Below are 19,077 nucleotides of genomic sequence, written 5' to 3'. Positions count from 1 at the left end.
CCTCTGATATGCAATGGAGTTGAAGGTATCTGTATAATCTCATGATTACACATGCATTAATCCATCCATACATTTCCAATTCTCCTTGTTAAAGGAGCCAACAAGCAAGATGTCTCAGTACCAATCACACCTGGATTTTGAGAACTAAATACCATTCTCCAATGAAATGGCTCAGGTAAATGGTTTCCTTGGAGAAATGGCTGGTTCTAGGGTTGTGGCAAGGAAAGTGTAAGTTGAGTTATAGAGCAACCTTTTGTGGGAAGCAAGAAATTAATCAAAGAATGATGGAGACTCCCCAAAAAGCTCCAGGAGCCAATCTACAAATGATCTTCCTGCTGATCAGTTCTGGGACAATGTAAGCATCAAAATAAATAATGACAGAAGGGATTTTTTTAACTCCTTGGATAAAATGAGAATCATTGGTACTGATGTGAACCAATGAATGAATGAATGAGTGAGTGAGTGAATGAGAAGGACAAACTCCTCCTTACTGTGAAAACCAATGAAGAAAAGTAGAAGGAATGATGGTTGGGAATGACTGCATAGAGTTGATGACTCAAAACTTGTGGGTGAAAGTGTGAGTCTATGTGAACACCCTGTTTCCATTTAAGTGTTTCCCCACAAGATACTTACTAGTTACAAAGGGAAAATAAATAAATTGTAGCTTTAAAGCAGAGAAACTTTTCAAACACCACATCCCTCAGGGGATCAAAGTTAACTTTGAGACAAACCAAGATCAAGTATCTTTTGCTATGACTCACTGAGATCACAGCACCACTTCTGAGGCATTTCTGTCAAAAATGTAGAACTACAACTAATCATGATAAAACATCCAATTACACATATTGAGTGATATTCTCAAAATAATTGGTCAGTCATTAAAGAAAACAAAGTGTAAAGAATGCTTCAAATTAAAAGGGACAAAAAAAAACAAATTAAAAGGTACAAAAGAGATGTGATAATTAAATATAATGTGTGACCCTTTATTAAATCGTGGATTGAGTGAGGGAGACACCATGGCAGACATTATTGAGACAATCATGAAATTTGAAAAGAGACTGGAAATTAGATAATAAGACTGTATTAATATTAACTTTCCTGAATCTGGATGTTGTTCTTGATCATATAGAAGAATAGCCTTGTTGTTAGGGAGTATACTGATATATTTAGGGGAAAAGAGTGTAATGTCTACAGCTTACTCTCAATTGGTTAAAAAAATACATATGTGTGTGTGTGTGTGTGTGTGTGTGTGTGTGAATGTGTATGTGTGGAGAGAGAGAAAGAACACATACAAATCGTAAACAGTTTGAGTAAAATATAAACAATGGCTAGATCTTGGTAAAGAGAAAAATTAGAGTACTTTCTACTCTTCTTGAAACTTTTCTATATGCTTGAAATTTTATCAGAATTAAAAAGATTAGACAAATAAATATAGGTGACAGGCCAAAGAGATTCAACATGTGAATTGCTGAAGGAAAGACACAAAATAGCAGAACTGAAAAATGTGTTTAAATATATAATACATTAAGCGTTTCTCCTGAATGGATAAACAACTTGAATTTCTTTTTTTAAAGATTTTTTTTGTCTATTCATTTGAGAGAGAGAGAAAGTGAGAGAGTATGAGCAGCAGGAGAGGCAGAGGGAGAGGGAGAAGTAGACTCCCTACTGAGCTGGGAACCCAATGATGGGCTCCATTCCAGGATCTGAAGATCATGACCTGAACCAAAGGCAGACAGTTAACTATCTGAGACAACCTGGTGCCCCAACAACTTGAATGTCTATTTAAGGAGTACATCAAGTCCCAAGTTATATTCAGCCCAATCAGCCCAAGTCATTTTCCTGTAAAGCCATTGGAGTTTGAGGATAAAGAAGGAAATTTTCAGGATCCCTGGCACAGCGGTTTGGCGCCTGCCTTTGGCCCAGGGTGCGATCCTGGAGACCCGGGATCGAGTCCCACATTGGGCTCCTGGTGCATGGAGCCTGCTTCTCCCTCTGCCTGTGTCTCTGTCTCTCTCTCTCTCTCTCTGTGTGACTATCATAAATAAATAAAAATAAAAATAAATTTTAAAAAAATTAAAAAAAGAAGGAAATTTTCATGCAGTAGGGCAAAATAAGATGCAGGGGTGGAGATGGGAAATCAACTTTATTTTTTCTTTTCCATAGCATCTTATGACAAAGACATCCAAAGAAACCATGAGTAAGCTAACCATTTGATGCTTAGTCAAAATATCCTTCAGACTTAAGGATGACAAGTAAATAGTTTTGAACTTGAGCAAAGTTCCTATGAGCTCATCTAAGGAAGCTGCAAGAAGATGCTTTATGGCTAACTGAAAGATCTGAAGAGAAACTAGAATGAAAGGATACCAGTAAGCATAGCATATTTAACAACGAAACCAAGACAAACACAAATATGGGTGCTGAATAAACTGGTAAAGAAGAAATGACACACTGATAAAATCACAGTGCAAAGGCAAAAGAAATTGAGAAAACATAATGATCTTACTTGTAATACCTGAAATCGAAGGATAAATGTTAAAACTGACATATTTAGTCATAGATGTGTAACACTGAGAAAGTTATGGAAATGCATGTGGACTTTTTTTTTTTAAGAAGAGCAAGGATAACTCTGAAATAGATGGATAATGGGCAAAAATTACTCTTGGAAGACAAAAAAGTTTCTATAAAGTCACATGAATAAAGATAGTATGGTATTATTGTATGACCAGACAGATCAAGGGATAACAAATAAACAAACAAGCAAAAAAAGCCCTCTAGAAACTGACCCTAATTCAAATGTTGCATATGATGAATGAGGAAGGACAAAACATTCAACAATCTAGGATCTGACTATGGGGCAGGCATCTGGAAAAAAATGAAGTTACATTTTACATCAGAAATAAAGTTTAGGTTATGCTACAGGAAAAAGGACCCTAAAATCTCGTGACTTGATTCAATCCAAAAAGGGTTTCTATCTCATTTATGTTATTTAATATTGTGGGCAGATTGGCACTCTGCACCAATCATCACTGCTGTCACTCTGGAATCCCAGCCTCTATGTGACACAACTGCTAGTTACCTTGCTGGAGAGAAGAGAGAGAACAGAGCAAAGTACGTACCATCTCTTAAAGCTTTTGACCAGAAGCGACATAGATTACTACTTCAGCTCACATTTCATTGGCCAAAGTAGATCGATCACATGGTCAAATCTAGTGTCAAGAGGGTAAAAGAAGAAAGGCACCAAATATTGTTAGAGTCTTATAGTCTGTACTAGATAACCCACTCTAAGGTCAAGGAAGCATTTTTAAATGAACAAAAGACTTAAATATAAAAATATGAAACTATAAAATGTACTAGAAGGAACTGGGATAATCCTTTTATTACTCTAGAGAAGGCCAATTTCTTCTAACTATAAACCACATTCCAAAAGCCATTAAAGAAATGGATACATTTTATTATACGAACACTAAAAATGTTTTCTTGGGAAAAAATTATAAATTCTGTCAAAAGATGAACTGCAACATGGTTAAAATATTTGTAACTTATGACAAAGGCAAAACATTAATCTCTCTAATATGTAGCTTCTATAATTCAATAAGGCAAAGGACCAACAATGTACTTAGGTGAAGAATTGAACATATTGTTCACAAAAAGGGAATATAGGTAGCTCCTAAATGAGTAAAAGATGCTTAGCCTTGTTCAGATGAGATAAATGCAAGCAAAATTACACTGAAATATCATTTTTGTTCATCACGCTGACAAAATTACAAAACTTTGATGACACAAATATTTTGGAGAGGCTCATTTTTTGCCTATTGGAATGTAGACTGGGACCTCCCCTCTTCGGGCAAAACTATCACTACCTATCAAAATTACAAACTCGTGTATACATCGTACTAATAACTCAAATTCTAGGCATTTGTCCTGAAGATAAATCCAAGCTCTTGTGAAGTAAAGGAGTACATGGCAAGTGCACTTAGACAAGAGTGCTACTGAGAGAAACTACCCAGGGCTGTGCAGAGGGTCTGTTGTTGGAGATGTGCACACCACTGGTTACACAGAGAACAGAAAGTGGAATTCTGATTTGGGCTGAAACATGCCAACTAGAGGCTTGTTGATAGTTTACACTTACTTGTGCCCATACCAAACACTTACCCCAGTATAATATATTTGACAATTCTTCTCTAAAGTAATTGAGTTGACACTCTGGAAAAAAATTAGGACAGCTGGGAGAGGTGCTAGTGCTCAGATTTGGAGGTCCATCTCATAAGAACTATTTTCAAAGCAAAAAATTAAGCTTTATGGTAGAAAGTCTTGTCCACAAGCAGAGAGATATTAGGCATTCTTCCTAGTACCACATTCTAAATAAAGTGTGAGCAGAATGTTCACATTCCCCAAACACTTATAAAAAACAGGAGTAAAGTCAAGTAATGAAGAGAACTTTTAAAAGCTCTTATTGGTATCCCTAGAATGATTTAAGAAGATGGCATATATAAAAGAAACAAGAACTGGATGGGAGGATAAAGATAAGGATATCTCTTTGACTATAAAACAAAAAGTCAAGAAAATGAAAAAGATGAAAAATTTGAAACTTGAGAGGATCAATCTAGAAGGCTATCCAACTATTTATTTTTTAAAAGATTTTACTTATTTATTCATGAGAGACACAGAAAGAGAGGCAGAGACATAGGTAGAGGGAGAAGCAGGCTCCATGCAAGGAGTCCAATGTGGGACTCAATCCTGGGATTCCAGGATCACGCCCTAGGCCAAAGGCAGATGCTCAACTGCTGAGCCACCCAGGCATCCCAAGGCTATCCAACTATTAAGAGTTACAGAAAAAAGAAAATGTAGGAAGAATTTTCTTAAATACATGACAGAAAAATAATTTCCTAAGCTGAAAAAAGATATCTCTTTAAGACCATAAAATATATATAATATGCAGTCAGAACATAGCAGTGGAGCCAAGGAAGTAAAAAACAATCTCCTACATTGCTCCTTGTTAGGTAAGCGAGATCTGAAAATATCTACGTGTAAACATTATCTAGGTGATTATAAAGGTAACCAGAACAGAAGGCTTAGGCAGAGGACTGAATTGTCCTAGGTGAGCCACTTTTGTCAAAACCCAAACCCCAGAAAGTCAGGAAGTTCTCAAAAAAACAAAACAAATCTAAACTAAACCTCAAACCCAACAATGAAGGTGGTAAGCTCATGGGACACAGTAGCTAACTGCAAGAGCTGTCCATGGCCAAAGCTGAAACAATTTGAGCAAGAGAATAAAGTAGCATTGGATTATAATTCAAAATATAAAATAAATCTCTGTAAGTCTATATCAATATGGGTGAGTGAATAAATGAATGAGAGAGAAGAGACAAGTCTTTTTTTTTTTTTTTAAGAGACAAGTCTTCCATGCAGAAGTATTGCAAATAATTTACTCCTTCAACAAGTGTCAAACTCCTCACTCTTAACTGTGGGCTGTGACATAGTGAGCTCCGTCCAAACATTACAGTGTGAAATGGGGAAAAAGAGTAGCTTTACAGTGGGAAAAGCTGACAAACACTACTTGAGTTAACAGGCAAAGTTAACATCAACAGTGATAAGTCATGTTGGTGGCATGTACTCTTGATCTGATGTGCTGAGAATGGCATTGTTCTTCTGTGATCTTCCTTCCCAAAGTCTGTAACCCACTCCAACCATTAGAAAAACACTGAATCACTTCTGGGTCTTTGAGCCTTTTGTAGTATTTGTTCTTCTCAGTTTAGTATCTGATATGTCTTCTATCCGAGGACAAAAAAAAAAAAAAAAAGAAAAAATACACTAGACAAACCCCACTTGAGGAATAGTCTACACACTACCTGACCAGCACTTCTTAAAGGTGTCAAGGTCCTTAAAATACAAGTGTGAGAAACTGTCATACCCAGGAGAAGCCTAAAAGGACATGTGCCAAATGTAATCTGTTCTTCTAGATGGGGTCCAAGAGCAGAAAAAGAATATTGAGTAAAAACTAAGGGTGTCAGGTTTGATCCAGTTGATAGTGAAATGAAATGGAGAGGCCAGGCAAAAGTGGGGTGGTAGGTACTAGGGCATATTACCGGTGGAATCGGTGTGAGGCGATAATGGCTTATGCCCTTATATGGGGCTTTGGGCAAGGTGTGGTTCCTGTTTCCTGAATAGGTCCTGTTTTTCCCATGATGACGTGTCCTCGGGCAGTCGCTAGTGGTGGGAAAGTCCCAAGGCGAGGGTAACAAGATGAAAGATCTGTCGCCATTTGTTGGTGCCTCCCGATCCCCCTTGATCCCCCTGGCCCAACAAAGGGAAGTTGAATAAAGCATGGTTAAGTTAATAATAATATGTTGTTGTTGGATCATTCATTGTGACAAATGTGCTGAAACAATGGATAATGTTAATAATGGAAGCTGGGTGGAGGTATATAGGAAATCTCTGTACCGTCTTTGTCATTCTTATGTAAATCTTAAACTATTAAAAAATCTTAAAAAGTTCATTTAAAAAATCCAAATCCTATATCTTACCCCAAATTTCTGCCTTCTCTGAAGTGGGTCAGGTGCCACATAGTCCAGTGAGGATTGTTCCCTGAGCTCATGTCAACTTGGGCAGACCCTGTGTCTGTTTTAGTCTCCTGCTCACGTCCTCATTTGGCAGGAACTTCAAAGGCACCAGGATTAGGGGAATTTCTGAACATTTATCACTGTTCCTAGATCCTGGATCCCTTCTTGAAATCCCTGGAGATCTCATTATCTATTTCTAACCCTGTGCTGCACCACCAGCTCCCTGTAACTCTAATCACCACATTCCTGGCCTCTGCTCTAACCTCCTTCCTGCCTCTCACCACTTGATATATTTCTGAAGAAGAATCAAAGCATCTGAACTCTGAAAGGAGACTTAGACCAGATAGATATAGATATAGATATAGATATAGATATAGATATAGAGATTGATCCAGGGAAATGGAGGGCTCACTGCTGGTCATGACAGTCTGGGCAAACTGACCCCTGACCTGGTATCAAGGTTGAGTGTGGCCCCTTCTTGATCACCTAGCTGATCCTGACAGCAATTCTGTTTTCGATTTCATGTTATATGTGTTATACATATACACCAAAGCAACCTTGTGGGTGCATGTGTGTTAGAGTGTGTGCCTGTGTCTATATTTATGAAGTTTGAGTCCAAAGTCCTTGAAATTTTCCTTTTGTACCATGCAGTGTTTTCTCTAAGACTACCAAGTGGGAACACTTGACCAGGAGTAGAAGAAAAACTCTTGGCTAAAAAGACACACTTTCAGTTTTTTGAATATTCTAAATGATTTTTTTCCAAATCTTTTGGAGTAAATAAAAGATAAAATATTTATCCAGTGTCTTTCTCCTTGGGCACTAAAGCTCTTACAACTCCTTTCCAAAAGAGAAGGTAAGCATGGGTTTGATTCATTAGTTAATGCAGCAGAGTGTGAAAAAATAGAATTAATTTTGATGTTTAAGCCTTGGTCAATATTTGCCTTTAGAAACAGAGGTCACATTTTTCCTCATCAAAATGAACCTAAGAATATTATACATTTGAACAAATTGTTGACCATGTGAAGTTACTCCCACTTGGATGATATGATTAAAATTTTTAGAAGCAATCTCCGAGGAAACAATCTAAATTTAGAGTTGTGTTTTGGAAAAGATATTGCAGCCATTCAAAATAATATATTTACTCTAGAACTTTTGCAAATTGCCCCTGGCAGTCTCAACAATAATAATAAAAATGGAAAAAAATGGAGACATCTCTGAAAGTATATTACTGGTACAGAGGTGTGGAATTCTGTGGAATTTCTTCTGTGTGGTCATATATTTGCAAATACCCATGCTGGAAATGTGTTATTTTGTCCTTTCCAAAAATCATTTTAGACTTTTTAGACAGAAAAAAAGAAGATGAAATCAATTAGAACCTCCCTGAAACAATCCCACCAAATTTCATAATATGTTTTAGAAGTGGAAAGAAAGATATTTGAGATTTGGACGTGTAGTATACAAAAACTTGGGGTGACTTTTAAAAGCACTAATATTTCTCAGTGCTTTGCAGTCCTCAAAGGCAATCAAGTCTGATATTTACACTAATTCCCATTAATGAAGGATGGTCAGAACAAAGGCTGGCAAGGACAAGGGGCACCCCCTCCCTAAGAGGAAACCACCCTTAAAAGGATTTCATACCACCCTGGTGGGAGCCCTCCACCCTTTCCTGCGCAATAGGTAGATGACAAAAACCTGATTGGGTGACAGGAGTGTAGAGGGCAATCAGATTTAAAAGAGCATCCAAAAAGTCCATTAAAATCCCTCTTGGGTTTTAATTCTGCTGGCAACCCTCTTGGGTTCCCTCCCTCTTCGAGAACTTTGTACTATTGCTGGCTCAGTAAACTTTGCTTTGCTGCCTACCACTCTTTTTTATTTTTTATTTTTTTTTTATTTTTATTTTTTTAAAGAGCTCAGTGCTCAGTAAGCCTGTAGGTCTTTTCTTTTTTCTAAATTTTTTTTTAATTTTTATTTATTTATGATAGTCACAGAGAGAGAGAGAGAGAGAGAGAGGCAGAGACACAGGCAGAGGGAGAAGCAGGCTCCATGCACTGGGAGCCCGACGTGGGATTCGATCCCGGGTCTCCAGGATCGCGCCCTGGGCCAAAGGCAGGCGCCAAACCGCTGCGCCACCCAGGGATCCCCGCCCACCACTCTTTTTGTGGGGGCTAGCTCTTCATTCTTTGAAGCAAAGTGCCCAAGAATAGTGAGCCCTGAAAGAAAGATCCTGCAACACCATCAAAGCAATAAAACAAGAGTATGATCACTTAGATTTCAAGGAAAAACACATTGTGCCTGCCAACTCTCTGTGATCCCTTCTGATGTTCAGCATTGAGAGAAAGTTACCTGACAATTATAGCTATTTCCTAGAATTGGCCATGCTAAAGTAGATCCAGATCATCTTTTTAGTGAAAATATTGTATAAAGTACTCTACAGGGTTGAGAAGGAACAAACTATCATGGCAAACAGCAGCATGAATGAGTCTCACAATGTTGAGCTAAACAAACCAGACCCAGAACACACTGTGTGAGTCCTTTTTTATAAAGCCCAGAAACAGGCAGAACTAATCTATGGAGTCAGGGCATGGTTACTCTTTGGGGATAACATTTGGAAGGCTTGGAGAGCCTTTCATGGTTCCCATAGTATTCTCTGTCTTGATCCAGGGGCTGGTTACACAGGTGTGTTATTTTTTTTTTTAATTTTATTTATTTATGATAGTCACAGAGAGAGAGAGAGAGAGAGAGAGAGAGAGAGGCAGAGACATAGGCAGAGGGAGAAGCAGGCTCCATGTACTAGGAGCCCGACGTGGGATTCGATCCCAGGTCTCCAGGATCACGCCCTGGGCCAAAGGTAGGCACCAAACCGCTGCGCCACCCAGGGATCCCATACACAGGTGTGTTATTTACATTAATTGAGCTGATTGCGCTTAAGATACGGGCACCCCTCTCCATCTGAGTATAACATGGTTCAACACAAGATTTAAGACACTGTGACAGTCTTTGCCTCAAGGGAGATCGACTCTTTGCCTAAGGGTCCTGGTAAAGTCAATCCACATTCCATCAAAAAAGCTTAAATTGTGCTTATAAACACACTAAAAGTTTTGCCTGGATTTTAAGATTATTTCTTTAGATCTCAGCTATGATTTAAGTGATTACTAGAGTCTTGTGAGGCAGGGATCTGAGGAAACCACTTGCTACAAATGCTAGCAGTTCTAGGCATCTCGTTGCTTTTTTTCTGATGTTGGCTGTCAAAAGCATTTTGGATGTATTGAAGTCAAGGGGATCTGCATAAAACTCAGGTAGAGAATTGAATCTTGATTGCCTGGAAATGTTATTATTGTATGGACATTATTCACTCCCACTTCCACCAAAATGAAATTGCTCTGTAGATACAATATTTTCTTAAGGGAATGAGTCAAATATATACAGCAAGTGAAGGCCAAAAGCATCTTACTGTTTTTTTCACTGTGTTGATTTCTTAGAACCCATCCAACTCCTGGCATTAAATTCACCTCAGTAAGAACTTTACTGTTATCTAGGGGACACTATACTTTTTCATTAATTCCATCCAACTTTCCTTAAAGCAAATAAGCAGAGCTGCACAAAGCACGCAAGTTTTGACTTGGCATGCTAGTGAATAAAACTGGTATTAGCACAAATGGTTATTTAGCACTAAAAATAGTTCAGATTGTCTATCATTTCAATTTTTAAAAGAAAACCATTTAAAATCGATCTTGAAACATGGTATTTAGTATCATTACACAGTGTGCGTGATATAGCAGGTTTGGAAATACATAGTGATGTCCTGGAAGCTCTTATCACAGTAGACCACTCCACATTCAAAAATCTGTCCATCATTTGGTAGTTACTATGGCAACAGCCTAATTCTAGAGAACAGGATCACTGTGCTGGCTCACGGGGAACTCTAGGCTTGCTTTCCTCCATTCTCAAGGCAGAAACCGCCATTTCAAGTTGCTGGGGCGGAACATCTACCAGGAAATAGGGTCCCGGTGGCCTGAACAGCAGGCCTTCCTGCAGCCTTGTGTTTATTTGCTTACAAGTCACATCATGATGCCTTGCCAGGTAGATGCCTTGCAATTACTTGTTGATGCTTTTGGTTTTTGATCAAGACTCTATATTAAGAAAAGCATTTTTACATCATTTAAACATCAGTTTTCCTCTTTCTCTGCTGCTGGAAATCTTGTTACCATTTCCTGGCTGTCGTCAGGCCTCATTGTGCCTGGAGGGAAGTTCTGATGCTACCCGTGGAAATTCCTGCTAATATTCTCCAGATGGGATGGCTGATGGTGGTTTCCAGGCCGGAAGCTTGCCAGGCCGGAAGCCTGCTCTGACTGATGAGGAAGAGGCTCTCTTTTCGCATGTCTGATGCCGGCCCACTGTCTTCCCACATTTCAACATGTGGATTTAATTCTGAGCACAGTAGAATTATAAAAGCTCAGAGTCATGTAGGAATAAATCCAGGAGGCACAGCAAGTTTCTCTCTAGATCTATATAGCTTTTTGCCCTTAAATGCCCTTCAATGTCCATTAAAAAGCAAAGACAATAGAAATGTCTCTTTATATGATGGGTTTATGGGTTGTGACATTTTCTTTTCTCCTATTCAGTTTTCTACAACCACGACATATTAATTTAATAACACAAGGAAATTTATACCTTAATAATTTAGATTATTGCAATTTTAACTCTTCATCTTACAATAGTTTTTTTAAGGCTTATTAATTTATTTTAGAGAGATAAACAGAAGAGTGTGCAAGTGGGGGGAGGGGCAGAAGGAGAGAATCTTGGAGCCACTTCCCCCATTGAGCATGGAACCAGACACTGGGCTCGATCACAACACCCATGAGATCACCTGAGCCAAAACCAAGAGTGGAATTCTTAACCAACTGAGTCCTCCAGGAGCCCCCATCTTGCAATAGTATTAAATCTATAAAAAAGTTGCCAAACTAGAACAAAGAATTCCTGAACTCCTTCATCATTTTCTAAAACCACAGTACAATTATTAAAAGCTTATTTATTCATTGAAATTCTACAGTATGGAGGAGGTTTCCATCTATCTATCTATCTATCTATCTATCTATCTATCTATCTATCTATCTATCATCTATCTATCTATCTATCATCTATCTATCTATCTATCTATCTATCTATCATCTATCTATTCCTCTCATCTATATTTATGTCAATATGGATATTTTCATTCTATGGATTAAAATCCCTTTCTATAATTAATTATTTTATTGCTCAAATTCTCCCAAATTTGACCATTGGGAGCCCTTTCAAAATGTCTCACATGTCCTTTTGTCATCAATAACAGTGTCATTCTTTGAGCACTGCCTTATTCTTTGGTGCCTTAAGGATACTTCTAGCTTGTCAATGAAGATGATGTGAAAATGGAGATTTCTACCTGAACCTTGGAAAAAGCTAGGATTAGGACGAGCAAAAATGGGAAAAGGTCATGGGCAAAGCACTACTTCTGTGTATAATGTTTAGTGATTAAGAACAACAAAAAAATCTGTGCCAAAGTAAAAAGAAAAGATGTGCAAAGTTCATCTTGAACTTTCTCTGCCTCAGGCCTGGAATTCAGTCATTACCTCTGAAAATCTCTGTTTTCCATTTATGTATGTATATGTGTATGTACATATGTATGTATTTATTTATTGGAGAATAGTATCAGAAACAAAATCAGAGTGCTAGATAAATTATAGTTTATTTAAAACAAAATCTCAGAGATAGTTTTATTAGTTCATCTTTTTTTTTTGCTGTTTTTAAAAATTCAGAACAAGATGTTATTTAAAAATGGTACTGCTGGTACAGAGTATCACATTTAAAAAAAATAATGCTATTTCCTTTCTGATTACAAAAGTGATACATATGCAGTGTGGAAAATTTTTTAAATAGAGAAAGGTACGAATAAAGAAGTAAAACAATTTAGTTCTCATTCCCAAGTGTTAATCATAATTAACGTTTTTAAAATTTATCTTTTTTCTCTTTGAATTTTTATACATTAAAAGAAATAAGAAACCATACTGTGCATAATGCTATAGTTTGCCTTTTAAAATTTAACAGTATGTTTTTGAACATTTCTAGGCTATTAAAAAGTCCTCCTAAAATATTCTTTTCATGAGTGTATAATATTACATTTTATTTACTCTATTTCTTGGAAATATATGATATTTCTCAGTTTTTAACTTTATTTGTAATCTGACAACAAATATTCTTATACATGAATCTTTGAGCTCATCTCTGTATATTGCAGGTCACATTTAACATTTTTAAAATTTATTTTCTTATTTTTCTATAAACTGGTTTATAAATAGCAATGCTTTAATAATTTTTAAATTAGGAATGGGAGCTTTCCAGAATGCTATACTATAGGTTACTACTTTTCAGAACCTAATTAGTTTTCTGTCTTTAGCCCATGCTTACCAGAAAATATACATATGTATTTTTAAAATACATATAAATATATACATATACATAAACACATGTATATATTATACATATATGTATATATATATAAATATATATTTATATAAATACATTCTATACATACATATATATCTTATAATGGATATAAATACTTCTATACAGTATGACAGAAGTTGAATTACCATTATCATTTTATCAAACTACTAAAACAATGGTTTTAGATATCAGTTCAACTTTGGTCAGTGCTATATGTAAGCGTTCATACCTGTTATGATAAGAATTTCACACACACAAAAGTGGATTTCACAATTATTGTTAAAAAAATAAATTGATAGCATGTGATCTTATTATTTATTTTTGATAGATTTTGGAATGGTCAGAAATTTATTTGCAATCACTTAAACTTCCCTGAAATGGAAATCCCATAGCTAGGAGTTCAGTCTTCAGGAGATATACAAATGGGTTGGGCTGATGGCACCCATGCTTGAAACCGCAGGCGCCAAACTGCTGCGCCACCCAGGGATCCCGAAACCAAGTTTTATATAATTTAATATTTACAGCAGTATTACAAACTCTGGGTGCTGTAGGGTTTTAAAGAAAGGGGGCAGTATATGGATCAAATATTCCTGCATGGCTTCTGGGAGGCAGTTGAACTTGGTATATAGGCGGTATATAGCTCAGCTTCACTAGGGCAATGTTTGTATCATCACAGTAAGAATGAAACAGCTGAAAAGAGTCAGGGAGGACATGTTGTGAATGGGAAATGGCAAAAGTTTCTGGAGAGATGAGCCTGGTAAAATCATCGTCTGTGCTTTCCTCCCTAAATAGCCTTCCTTATATCTGAAGAGCCTTCTCCAAAGATGGGTAAGCCCAATCCAAATGTCAAATCCTCAGCCTAAGGCAAAGTTTTTTTTGTTTTCCCAAACAATGAAAAATCAGTAAGAGTCAGATTATGAAGAGACAGGACATCTCCAATGTCATGAATTTTTGCAATGTGATTGATTACGTAGATACTGTCAATAGTGTATCACAGTCTATTGTGTGATGAATTAATACTTATTTTGTCCAATTTTTATTTCTTAAAATCTATATTAAGGAGAGGAAAATGTCTTAGAAGGTTTTTATAATGAAACATTCAATGTTCTATGGAAATTGACACATGAAATTGACAGTAGCTTGTGAAACTCAATGATCATGCGCCTAAATATATTTACAGGCCATTGAGCTTTCAGATATTGCTGAGGCAGAAATAGATGCAGGCTGAGTGATGGAAGTCCTATGTTCCACCGTCACATGGGAGTGCTTTCATTCTCCCCCACCCTCACAGACTGTGTCTCAGTGTTATCTTGATGCAGCCATCTGGCAAAGTGGATGAAGATACTATCTTCTAGCATACTTCTGAGAAAGTTAGGTAGCTCACTTGGCAGGGAGAGGCAAGAAGAGCTAAAAATGCTGCTTCTCTCTGGGAGCTTGGGCTTTTTCTGGGCCCCACGTGGGGGTGGGTACTTCTGCAGCTGATGAAGCCCCAGAAACAGTCTGGTTGTGGGGAGGGGAATGAGTCAGACTCACAGTACTATGTGTGTGATCCAAATAGGTGAACAACCATAGTTTCTACAAATATGATCACAAGGAGAAGATTTTAAGTACAGGGTTGTCACTACATTTTTTACCTTCAGTGGAAATATTTTCCTATTTTCTGAACCATAAATAGGAGCATTGGCAGACATATGGTCTAACAAAAGTATAGAGAGTTTTGCTTTTTTGTTGTAATTGAGGCTCTCTGAGAAAATCTTAGACAAATGGTGGGGTGAGGTTTCTAATATATCCCCTTTTCTTCTCCCATCTCAGTCTGGGATCCTTTCAAACCCCAGGCCTGCAGATCCTAAGCCTCCACAGTCAGAACAGAGACAAGATCCTGGGCTTTTGTCATCCAGGCACTTACAAGTCTAGGCTAGAAACAGCCACATTAACTCATCATCTCAATAAAAGGTTTGTGTGTGGGACAAATTCCTGAAAGGAACAAGACTCATTAAAAGACATTTCCTCCTTTGCATATTATGTCAGCTTTATTTTTTACTTTTTAAGATTTTCTTTATTTATTCATAAGAGACACAGAGAGAGAGGCAGAGACATAGGCAGAGGGAGAGGCAGGCTCCCTGCAGGGAGCCAGATGCGGGACTCGATCCCAGGGCCCCAGGATCACGACCTGAGCTGAAGGCAGATGTTCAACCACTGAGCCACCCAGGTGCCCTGTCAGCTTTAATTTATATTTTTTAACTTAGATGAGTACTGAGAGTCAGATTTCACACTTGAAAGCATTAAAAACTTTCTTTCTAGAATTTCTACTGACTATACCCTTCTCAGGGTTATAAATCCTGGAAATAAGTGGTGTTAAAGAATCTATGTTTTCACAGGGACATTCAGCACACACTAGGCTCACTAGTGTTGTAGACAAATCGTCTTAGTCATTGGCCGGGCCCACATGACTTGGCAGGACATGGGGGTCAGAGGGGACATGCTAAACAACCTTTTAGGTGTATCTTCATGGGAACTCAATAAGTGTCAAACGCCCGAGAGGTGATAGCTTGAAGGATAGGCACACCAGATGGATGTCATGGGTCCTCCAGCAGAGGATGGGCTGTCGAGAACACTGAGGGGTCAGTTCTGATTGGCCCAGAGACAGGCAGTGCTGCTGATGAAGGCTGAGGTCCTCCGTTCCCCGGGCCGGGAGATGACAAGTATTAATGACTGCTCTACGTTTTGTCATTCAGAACAGAAATCAAAGAGAAGGCAAGACTGCACACCCTGAAAACTTCTTATCATCTGTAATTAGCTCCTCATGAGGAGAGTCCTATCAGAGCCAAGATATGCTGAGCCCAACTCACACCGGACTCACACCGGCTCCTGCGTGGAGATCGTGGAGATCCAGGGAGGGCAGCCTCACAGATGATGTATTTATGAGAACTGATCGTGCTCCCGTGGAACAGAGAACACTAGCACAGAGAGCACTGGGTCCGTGCACAGTAGGTTTTGGAGAGAATAACATGTATTTTGACTCAATAAATGCTGCTTGTTTAGGTGTTTAGGTAACTGTGTTTTGGATGTAAGCTCCTGTCATGGCACTTAGCAGCCTGGACTGGAATCACAGGTTTTCTGCTGACATTGAGGTGTCAGGCCTATGACAATGAGATGCTGTCACTAAAGCTGTGGTTCACCACCTGGGACCTGGCTCATCTGGGGGCCTGGAGTGCCAGCTGCTGGCAGCTCACAACTCAGTCTTCTGGGGATTGCCTCTGTGCAGGAAGCTGCCTCACCTCCACTTGTGCCCAAGGCTGTTCAGTGGGACAGGCCTGTTCCTTTGACTCAATAGGGAGAATGTGGCAGGGCCGTGGGACTCCATAGCTTCCAATGGGGCCTCTGTTTCAAGTGCCTCACAGCTCAACCTCTCTGTCTGCCCTTCCTGCTTCTCTCACCCCTCTTCGGAGTGGTCCCTGGGTGTATGCCCCCCATCAACCTTCTGCATGCCAACCTCAAAGTCTATTCCCAGGAAGCCCAAATACAGAAGACACTCTAGGCTCAAGCTGTTGGAAATGGGAGACTTCCACCTATTTTTGCTGTTGGCAGGCTCAGCTTTACCACATTATAAAGCCATCTTGTCTTCCATGTCGTCCAAGGGAGTGATATTCAACAAGAGGTGATTTTGGCAAAGTCTAGAGATATTCTTGTCGATCACAAGTGGTGGAGGGAAGGGGTAGGGATACTACTGGCATCTAGTGGATGCAGGTCAGGGATGCAGTAAACATGCCACAATGCCCAGGACGGCACACACAGCAAATTGTCTAGCCCCAAATGTAACAGTGCCAAGGCTGAGAAACCCTGGCCTAACAGCTTCCAGTGGAAAGATTCATAGCAGGTGTTTTCTAGAGAAAGAGTGCTGAGTAAAGTCTATCTGCTAGGCCAGTGGTTCTAATGTCAAGTGTGAGTCAATATCCCTGGAGAATTTGTCATGGGACACATTGCTGGGCCTGCTGCCAGTCTCTGATTCAGCAGATCTGGAGGCTTTGGGGGGATTTGATGATTTGCATTTCCAGCAAGTTCCTGGGTATATTGACACTGTTGATCTGGGGGCCTCACTCTGAGAACCATCAGAGTGAGGCTCAGCTGGCCTGTATGTAAAGTTGCACCCATAAAGACATATGCTTTTGGGATGGCAAGAGCAATGCCTTGCTCAGATGCTCACATTCCACACTGTGCTCTATTTGTATCTTTCAGATATTCTGATTTGGTTTGGGTCTGTCCAACCACAATTCCTGAGGCAATGAGCATCATCTTTTTAACATTTTTGATAAAAGGAAGCTTCTAAAGGGAAGTTGGTATCTGGGAGCATTTGTGTTCGGGAGGACAACGACAGCCACAATTGCAAGACAGAGCTTCATAGTTTAGACAATCTCCCACAAAGAGTGGGACCATAATGCTAGCGTGGCTCTTTTCCATCAGGGTTCTGGCAGAAGCACTAAGGGTCTAAGAGTTCAGGTGCCACCCAATTCGTTGACTGGTCACTGGCCATGAACAAAGTGGAACTTGAGCTTAGCTCCCCACAAGTCCAGGTCTCCCAAGGCTGCAGCAGACTTGGTGACACAACAAGGACAATTGTCAAATAATGACTGAGCATCCACTGTGAGCGTCTGGGGCTGGGCAAGCATCCAGGAGGAGAACAGAATATACTGAGACTGCCTATGGGGGTTTGCACACGAGGGAGCAGACAGGAAAGAAAGAGGGAAAAGAAGTCCATGCTAAGGAGAAGAATGAAAGCAGGAGAGGGATATGGCATGTTCATGGTGGGGGTTTACATTTCAGATGGGACACCAGAGGAGGTGGCCAATTTGAGTCATGACCTGCCGGAGGTGGTGAATCACCTTCTAGACTGAGGTGAGAGCCAGATCAGGGGCCTCAGGGTAGGCTGGTCAGGCATAACTGACAAAGAACGAAGAGGCCAGGGTGACCACTGGGGTGCCACCAGGGGGAGGGTGGCAGGAGAAGAGGTCGGAACAGACTGTTGTAGAGCCTTTGGGTCAGAAGGAAGACTATAGCTTTGGCTCTGAGTAGCGGGGTATGCACCGGGGCTTTGTGCAGAGGAGGACCATGGTCTGACATGTTTTAACTAAATTACTCTATGATAAACTACAGAGTGAAAAGGGGGAAGAAAGGAGATGTGTGGCGTGAGGAGGCCACTAAAGATCCCAGTGAGAGATGGCAACTGGTGACAAAGGTTTAGTGCCGGGAGGTGGCAGTAAGGGTGGTGGAGAATGAGTCTCCCAGTTCTTCACTTCCTTCTTTGTCTCCTTGAAGGACCCTCCTCACCTTCTTGAAAGTGTGCTAGGGGCTGACTCTGGTTGTTGGAATGCCCTGTTGTTATCTCCTTAAAGATTTCCCTATTATGAAGCCAATGTTTGTACAAACTGACATTATGGGTTGGGTGTCCTAGAGGCAGATCATGAGATAAGGGTTCATTTGAAGGTGATTTATTATTAAATGCTCCTAGAAAATCCCCTTGGGAGAGGTGTAGGGGAGTGAAAGGTGACCATCTAGCCCAGTTTACCAGTGACCAAGAAGTTTCTGGGATGCAGACTAAAACCAGTACAGTCCCAGGCAAACCAGGGTAAGTGGTCACCCCAGTTGAGAGGTGAAGGGAAGGAGACCAATCAAAATGTGCTGCCATACAGACCCCACAGAAGGTAACTTTGGCTCAGATCTGGTGGTTGAAGTCACAATTTCTAGGCACTTCTCACTTCTGACCCAGGCAACCTGGATCTGGTAGACTAAGAACAGCCTCTGTCAACAAGGAGCAAGAGGGAGTTTGGAGGGACAGACACCAGATCCTGTGGGCACAATTGCTACAGGGATGGAGGGGACAGGGCAAAGCCCCAGATGCCTTGGCTACAACTCTACTAAAATCTTCACCTTGGTAACATAAAGATGAAAACACACATCACCTTTGAGGATTTTTCTTGACCTCTTAAAGTTCTCTGAATGATGAGAAACTGAAGAGCTGTTTGTTTTATTTTGATTT

The 19,077-nt window shown here is 39.6% G+C and overlaps 1 long non-coding RNA gene across 1 annotated transcript in view; it reads left to right on the top strand.

Annotated features, from left to right (window-relative positions):
- LOC112669623 (uncharacterized) overlaps positions 1 to 16,084 on the top strand; it is a 56,016-nt gene extending 39,932 nt beyond the window's left edge. Inside the window, exon 3 of the long non-coding RNA XR_003142389.3 lies at positions 15,779 to 16,084. This is a non-coding gene — a long non-coding RNA (uncharacterized LOC112669623). The remainder of the gene's footprint in view (positions 1 to 15,778) is intronic.
- The last annotated feature ends 2,993 nt before the right edge of the window (positions 16,085 to 19,077 follow it).

This window comes from Canis lupus, chromosome 10 (assembly GCF_003254725.2).
Source record: "Canis lupus dingo isolate Sandy chromosome 10, ASM325472v2, whole genome shotgun sequence".
NCBI classification, from domain to species: Eukaryota; Metazoa; Chordata; class Mammalia; order Carnivora; family Canidae; genus Canis; species Canis lupus.
This window is presented reverse-complemented; position numbering and strand designations above follow the sequence as displayed.